The sequence below is a fragment of the Coptis chinensis genome, chromosome 8 (assembly GCF_015680905.1).
Source record: "Coptis chinensis isolate HL-2020 chromosome 8, ASM1568090v1, whole genome shotgun sequence".
In the NCBI taxonomy this organism is placed as follows: Eukaryota; Viridiplantae; Streptophyta; class Magnoliopsida; order Ranunculales; family Ranunculaceae; genus Coptis; species Coptis chinensis.
Genome location: NC_141463.1, coordinates 54,471,535 through 54,480,398, shown reverse-complemented (window position 1 = coordinate 54,480,398; position 8,864 = coordinate 54,471,535). Strand labels below are relative to the sequence as shown.

At 34.7% G+C, this 8,864-nt stretch overlaps 1 non-coding gene across 1 annotated transcript; it reads left to right on the top strand.

The window, feature by feature from the left end:
• The first annotated feature begins 8,299 nt into the window (after positions 1 to 8,299).
• Positions 8,300 to 8,384, top strand: LOC147481973 (small nucleolar RNA snoR118). Its single transcript, XR_015207146.1, has one exon. It is a non-coding gene; the product is annotated as a small nucleolar RNA snoR118 (small nucleolar RNA).
• The last annotated feature ends 480 nt before the right edge of the window (positions 8,385 to 8,864 follow it).

Below are 8,864 nucleotides of genomic sequence, written 5' to 3'. Positions count from 1 at the left end.
ATTTCACGCGTTTCAATGGTATTTTCCTACCCTCTTTATTTAAAATACTTTGAGGACAAAACATGTTTCTTGTTTGGGGGTGGGGCGGGGCATAGAAACACGTGTAATTAAGGCATCTATTAGGATATAGATATGTATAATATGCACTTGTTTTCTAGCTAAAAAAATTCAAAATTTTTAATATAAATAAAAAGTATGCTATACACTTAGGAATATTGGTATTGTTTTTTTTTCTCTATGCTCTCAATAATCTAGAAGTCTCACGTAGCTTTTGCATTAGAATAGTTTTTAGAAATTTAGGCTAATATGTAGGTAATAATCCTTGCATCTGTCTATAAATATGTTACATGAGTATCTATGATTGTTGACAGTAAGTTTATGAAATCTAGGCTAGAGTACTTATTCTACAAATCCTGTGAGAATATAGCCTAAAGACTTATATGAGTGAACATTTGAGAAATGACACAAAGGGAGAAGTAAAATCCGGATAGAGAAATCACACGACCACTTGCTTGATTACTATACCATATCCTAAGCGAGAATTTAGGCCCTCTTTGGATCGATATAGCCAGAAATTCAAACCTATGAATTATTTTCCGCTAGTCGCCCCTCTGAGCCTTTCTTAAGCCTTTCATAAACCACAAATCCTTTACCCTGTTACAAAACAAAACAAAATAAAAAAACAACCTACCCAATTCCTTGAATAAGTCTGAGAATAGAGATGAAGAATAGAAAAGAGAAGAACTTTTGAAATCAAGAATTCGTTAGTCGCTTCAGATAAGAAAAGGAAGTTTCCATCCAAATAAAAATATATATATATATATAAGAAAATAAAGAGTTATAACTCCAAAAAAAAAATAGAATCAAAGGAGTCAAAAGCCAAAGAAAAGAAAAATATGGCTAAGGATGGAAACAAAGTGCAGAAGAAAAAGTAAGGAACAAGGTCTTCTCTAGTTACATAAAATGAAGACTCTATTATCTCAAACTTGTCTTTTTTGAATATCCATTTCCTTCCTTCTTAAAACCATCTCCTAATCCCCGCAACACCTAATAAAGACCTCTAACTCAATTAGGAATAGGTTAGTGTGATAGTAAGTGGCAGATGTGTTTGATCGACTCCGGCTTCCTTGTGTGTCATAGAGATTGTAAGGTAAAGTGTGCCCACTGCACACTGGAGTAGAGAAACTTGAGCAGAAAAATCAGAGTGGTTTTTGTCTTGACATTTATGTGAGGACCTACTTAAGGACGCTATTCCGAGTTTTCGGAAACGGACTTGCTAGTTCATCTCATAGTATTACTCATTGTAAATATGTTTATTCATAGATGATAGATTATTATATATATATTAGCTTAGGTTTCAACTTGATTATTCTGTATTCATTGCTAGGAAAATGTATAGATAATTGAGACATAGATAAGGAAACAATAGTTTTATTTCTGAGTCGTTGTAGTATAGATGAAGTTTGTGAGTACCTTCACTGGAAAACTCTCACGAGGCTATAACTCGTCCACTAGGGAATTCCTATTGGTTTAAAGCCTTGTTGCATATGGTCAATGCAATCACACTCGGCGAAACGAGATTAGTTAGAACTCCATTTTTGGTCACTTATGCTAATTTCTCTTATTTGCTTGAGGACAAGCAAAATGCTGTTTAGGGGTGGTTTGATAAGAGCCTAAAACTGTAGTTTTAACCCCTTAATAATACTACTTTTAAACCAATTATGCGAGTAATAAATAAGAGTTAATGATAATTACGTGCTTTTATGTATTTTAGGCATGGAACTCAATTATGTGTAGAAATGTGCCACTTTGGCGATATAAAGGAGAAAAAGGTTGGTTGCTAAGAAGTTCTGTGATAAAGGCCAAGATTCAAGGAGACAAAGCCTTTATGAGCCCGGCCAAAAGCTGAAAAGTCAACACGGGCAGAAACAGTGCACAAGTTAACAGAATTTCCGAAGACCATAACTTTGGACTCAGGCCTCAGATTTGGGCCTACCCTATGTCAAAACGACCGGCTCGGAACGAGATTTCCAATGGTCTAAGTTGTGACCCAATCAGAGGAGCAGAAGTGGATGAAAAGTCTACTAAAGTCAAAGCCAGCTGAAACGGGCTCTGTGGACTGAAGAAATTGGGCTTTGGGCTCGATTTTCCTGCCCAAAATATGAGACCTCAGCCCATGCACGAAATTGTGGATCTGGTCTCCTTCTTTACATAAAATAAGACTTAGCTCTTAAGAAAGATATAGTTAGATAGCTTAGAATAGAAAGTAGCCATTAAAATAGCTTGTAGATCTAGTTTTTTTTTTTGAATTTCAATTAGTTAATTAATTAGTTTTATACATTGTTTTAGATTAATTATTTGAATCATTGTTCTTCATTCATTAGATAAATAAAATAGTAGTTCTTGTTAATTTTGATTTTGTCATTTAAATTTGTTTAGATCTACTTTCAATTATTGTTTATTATTCATTTCTTAGTTATTAATTAGATTTGAAGTATTGTTAGTTAAAATTAGTAAAGTTCAAATCTTTATATTATATCTAGTTTTAATTCAATGGGAAATGATAGTTTGATGAATCAAGGCTTAACCTCCATTAGAGGGGTTTGATGAAGCCTTGATGAAAACTTGATTGTGTAGTATAGAATCGTTGTAAGAATCCATTCTACTCTAGAAGGTCGTTGATTCGCCATGAGAATGGGTGGATGACCTCATATGCTAGTTATGAATTGGAAGAAATGCCATATATAATTAGGGATTAGAATGACCAATTCTTACCGTAAGAATGTAAGAATTGGTTTACAACAATTCTATGCGAGTTTAGTAAGTTGGATTCAAGGTGGAATCAAATTCTCCTAATTCTTTATCTAGATTCAACTCTTAGCATTCTGTCATTTCGTTATTCGTATCTTGTTATTTGAATTCACATCATAGTATAAATTCCACCATTACTCTCATTAGACTTTGGATAGACTCGTCAATTGTAGAAAACTTAATGCTAAAGGACTAGGAGTGGAACGAATCTTCTATTCCAACTCTACGTCAATAGATTCGGGAATAGAAAACAAATATCTTTGATAAATCTAGTAACAAATTAGTTTATAGTTTTACTTGCGTTTAGAGTTTCATCGCTTTATTTGTGAGTAAGACTATTCTTTTTACGGTTATCAAATGCCTCCTTGCTTCGCTTATGAATAATGTCTTGTTTACTCGTGTTCAGTGTGTATAACAAGTTAAAACACTGAAAACTATGAAGAAATGGAAATTTGAAACAAACCTGTGGAAATCGGGCAGTTTCAGCAAGAGGGTAGGAAGTAGGTATTTCGAGAATGGGCCTAGGTAGGCGCAGTCACTTCAGTCAAGCTGGAGTTCCAGGCGTTTGGGCGCGGGTGGCGCTCCAATTTAGCCTTGGTAGGGAGTGAATCGTTCTCTGTGTAATTCTTCGAAGAAAATTTTCAGTGCTGAAACGGACAACCACAGTGAGAATCAAACAAGGGTGGGTGGGTTATGGGAATTTGGAAAACTAACAATTCTAAAGAAATAATACTAAAGGGAACTAAGATGGTAGCGACGCTATTTGATAACCCGATAAAATTGAATATAATTCTATTTCGAATAAGCGATGAATGTCAAACGAAAGTAAAACTAAAACTTTATCGTATACTATTTATCAAAGATTTCTACTCTCAATACTATTGAAGTAGAGTTGGAATAGAAGATTCGTTCCACTCCTAGTTCTTTAGCATTCAAGTTTCTTACGACTATCAATCCTACCAAAGTCAATGAGAGTTTTACGAATTATACTACGATGTAATTTATACTAACAAGATACTGGGATTATAATGATTCAACTACAAAATGCTACGGAATACTAAAGTTTGAATCTAGAATAAGAATTAGGGGGGAATTGAATCCACCTTGAATCCAACTTAAGAACTAGCATAGATTGTTGTAATCCAATTCTTACGTTCTTACGGTAAGAATTGGTCATTCTAATCCCTAATTATACATGACATCTCTACCAATTCATAACTAGCATGTGAGAAAGTTCACCCATTCTCATGGCGAATCAACGACCTTCTAGAGTGGAATAGACTCTTACAACTATTCTACACTACACAATCAAGTTTTCATCAATGTTTCATCAAACCCCTCTAATGGAGGTTTAGTCTTGATTCATCAAACTATCATTTCCATATGAATTAAAACCAGACATCATAAAAAGATTAGAACTTTGCTTATTTAAACTCAAATGGAAACTAGTCATGCAATAATTGATTTAAACTAATAATGACAAATAAGTAAATCTAAGAATTGAAACTAATAATTAATGGAAAACGAAATTAGATTATCAAGAACTAAATATTTTATTGATCTAACAACTAAATAACAATCATTCAATACTGAAATTAAAACAAGAATAACAACTAATTAATTAATTGAAAAACTAGATCTAGAACTAAGCTTTAATGGCTACTTTCTATCCTAACCTAATTGATTCTTAAGAGCTAAGTCTTGTGTGTGGAAATGGAGGAGACCAGATCCACATTTTCGTGCATGGGCTGAGGGTCCATATTTTGGGCCGGAAAATCGAGCCCAAAGCCCAATTTCTTCAGTCCACAGGGCCTTTTTCAGCTGGCTTTGACTATAATAGGCTTTTTGCCCCTTTCTGCTCCTCTGATTGGGTCAAGGTTTGGACCATTGGAAAGCTCTTTTCGAGCTGGTCGTTTTGACCTAAGGTACGCCCTATTCTGAGGCCTGAGTCCAATGATACGGTCTTTGGAAGTTCTGCTGACTTTTGTGTGCTGTTTCTGCCCGTCTTGGCCTTTAATCACAGAACTTTTTAGCAACCAACCTTTGCTCCTTTATATCGCCAAAGTGGCACATTTCTGCACATAGTTGACTTCAATGCCTGAAATACATAAAAGCACATAATTAGCATTAACTCTTATTTATTACTCGTATAATTGGTCTAAAAGTATTATTGTTAAGGGGTTAAAACTACAGTTTTGGGCTCTTATCAACCATATGCAATCAATCTAATTTGGTTGTGCACTACTTTTGGATGAAACAGAAGATTCTTTTCAGTGGGTTTTTTAAGTTCTGTGACCATATAGCTGTTGGTACGGTATTCCCTAATACTCGACACAAATTCTGCCTATGGCACATTATGAAGAAGTTCCCTGAAAAAATTCCAAATTATTATTACAGGAGGTCAAAATTCAAAAATGAATTCAAACATTGTATTAGGCAAATATTTATTCTTGGTGTGTTTGAAAGGAGGTGGGCAGAATTGATGTCTAGTTTTAAGTTGGAGGATGATAACCATAAAAATAATAGAATCCTAAATATTAATGTTAACAACACTAATACGTAATCCTACCGTTCTTACGTTTAAATCAATTATTCTTACTCTCAAAACATAATCATGCAATATAATGAGTAAGGATTCGTTCCACTCTTAACTGTCTAGACTTAAATTGAATTCAACTAATCAAACCCAAAAGGAACAATGGTGAGAGTAATGATTTGATGTGAAATTTCTATACTACCATTCCCAACACAAGAACAATAATGAGAACATGTCATTATGGAATAAGTAATTAACTTTATAAATCTAATAGAACAATAAGAACAAGATATGATTGAATGAATAACAACTACTTATTAATCTAATGAACAATAAAAACAATGATTCAATTCTCAAGAAATAAACTAATTAATTAATGTAAAACTAAATAATGTAAAACTAGATCTGGATCTAAAAACTAATCTCTAATGGCTACTTTCTACCTAACCTAATTTAACTACCTAACCTCCTTTTTTAACAAAGAGTCAAACTTTTTTTTTTTATACTTTCAGATCCAAAAATCGTGCATGGGCTTGGAGCCATGTTTTGGGCTGGAAAATTGGGCCCAAAACCCAATTTCTTTAGTCCAAAATGGGCTCTTCAGCTGCAGTTGGCTTCAATAGATATTTCGTCCACTTTTGCTCCTCTGATTGGGTCAAGGCTTGGACCATTGGAAAGCTCTTTCCGAGCCGGTCGTTTTGACATAAGATACTCCCAATTCGAGGTCTGAGTCCAAAGATACGGCCTTCGGAAGTTCTGCTGACTTGTGCACTGTTTCTGCCCGTGTTGACTTTTCAGCTTTTGACCGGGCTTTACAAAGGCTTTGTCTCCTTGAATCTTGGCCTTTATTCACAGAACTCCTTAGCAACCGACCTTTGCTCCTTTATCTCGCTAAAGTGGCACATTTATGCACATAATGGACTTTGAAGCCTGAAATTCATAAAAACACGTAATCAGTATTAACTCTTAATTATTACTCACATAATTGGTCTAAAAGTATGATGGTTAAGGGGTTAAAACTACAGTTTTGGGCTCTTATCAGAGGAGAATGAATGGCTTCAAGAGATGTACAAGATTCGACACAAATGGGTTCCAGTTTATCACTTGGATATTTTTTATGCTGGCACTTCGACTACCGGGCATTCTGAAAGCATGAATTTTGTTTACAAAAACTTTTTCACATCTACGACAACTCTTAGAGAGTTTGTAGTGAAGAATGATAAGTGTTTGATGAGGATTGTTGAAAGAGAAAAAAAAAGAGGGTTATATTACTGAACACTCGAATCGGATTGTAGGTGGTAATTCCTTTCTCTTGAAAAATGCAGCAAGTGTATATACAACGAATGCGTATGATAGATTCAAGCAAGAATTCGAGTTAGTTGAAACTGAGTATGTCCAACATGATGATGAAAAAGGTACTGACGGCAACAAAACCTACATTTATAAGTTGCAAGTTGCAGGTGACAAGAATGAATGGAAGGTGTAGTTCAACCCATCGACAAAATAAGATAATTGTGAATGCAAAACTTTTGAGTTTATGGGGATACCTTGTGGACACCTCATAAAGGTATTTCAGAGTCGTGATATTGAGATTCCCGGGTACTTTATTCTTAAGAGGTGGATGAAAGGGGCAAATAAGTATAGAGCTGAGTATGACCGTGGACTAGTAAGTGGCCATGAGAACTCTGAGGTACTGAGAGAACTACTCAACTTCAAATGGTCGTTGCTAATCAGTTGATTTATGAAGCTGTGGAAACTGATGAGACTTACCAATTAATGCTGCAAAGACTACAAGAATTGTCAGTGGAGCTCAAGAAAAAGAAGGAAGTTGACCCTGGTGTTTCTTTTGTTAATTCATGCACCATTGCTAATAGTTCCGCACCACCACTTGACGACCTATCCCAAGTTTTACTTTTGAATCCTAACATCTCTCAAACAAAAGGAAGAAAAAAAGTCGTGAAGATTTATAAGAAAACTAAGGACAGTGGTAGAATAAAAGGGGGTCTTGAACAAGCATGCACAAAAGCCAAAGCAAAGATAGAGAGGAGATGTACATGTTATAACAAAGTTGGTGTTAACCATGACAAACAAAATTGTCCTCAAAATCCAAACAGAAAGAAGGGCCCAAGTAAGTATAATATTGCTTCCTTAAGCTTAATTCGTAGTATCCTATCTTAAGAAATTGCCTTTAAAACTTGAGGTTTTCCATTCTTTTTGCTTTACAGTATTAGATGTAGAGTTAGAGGACGAAGACGAGGAGAACGAAGATGAGAATAGGGAGGAGAACGAAGACGAGGACATAAATGATGACGAATTTGATTGAAGCTTGTATTTTATATATTAGACTGTTGATTGTTGGAGCTTGTGTTTCTCTTTTCTAGTTATTGGATCTTCCCTTTTCTATATTAGAGTGTTGACTGTTGGAGCTTCTGTTTCTCTTTTGTAGTTCATTGTTTGTTTAAGGCAATGAAATCTTGTGTTTAAGCTTGAAACTGTTAGTTGTTAGCTTGAAATCGATATTTCTGTTAGCTGTTAGTACTCATTCTTTTTTAAAATTGTCTCTATGTGATTCTCACGGTATTGCTTAGGTCAAAAGTGTTACTGGTAGCAAGATCTTGCGTATTCTCAAGGCCCACGGGCTTGCACATGAGATTCCTGAAGATCTGTACCATTTGATTAAGAAGGCAGTTGCTCTCCGTAAGCATTTGGAGAGGAACAAGAAGGATAAGGACTGCAAGTTTAGGCTGATTTTGGTTGAGAGCAGGATTCATAGAATGTTCTATTTAATTTTGTGAGGAAAATGGAAACTAGTTTATGTTAAATGGAACCTGTCAGAACTTTGTTATGTGAAATTCATTTTGAAGTTCATTTTGGAACCTGTCAGAAGGCTTTGTTTTGTGAAGTTCATTTTGGAACCTGTCAGAAATTTTCATTTTAAGGTTTGAAAAAATTGTGGATGATGAATTATGCACTGGGCTCTGAGCAGTTTTTCAATGTCTATTGATGCACATGCGGCCTAGAAAGCCTTCTCTGACACAAATATTAGTCCCAAGCAGGAGTTTAACAACCTGTTTTTTGTTACGTTTTCTTGCTTTTGAGATTTAATAGTTTTTAATGGTTGAATTATATAAAATTTGCATTTGAGCATTATCTGTATGTAATGGACTTATGGTAGCTCTTATATCAACTGAGTATAGTTGCAGCTGAGTGACCAAGTAAAAGAAGCTGAAATTATGACTTTTTTGGTGGAAATAGCTCCACTCTTTCTTACCATCATGAAAAATGGGCTGCACATACATTAGAACAAACTTTTGAGTAACAGAAATCATTCCTTATACATTAAAAAGAAAGAAACTCATTTAAATAGTTCACTTACTCCCTGACGAAATCCAGCTATCAATCCCATAAAAGATTCATTCAAACAAAAAAAAACGTTAGTAAACACAAATAGTTAGTGATCATACAAAGCATATAAAGCCACTAATGAAATTAAAATGCATACAAAGCCTTGTTACAT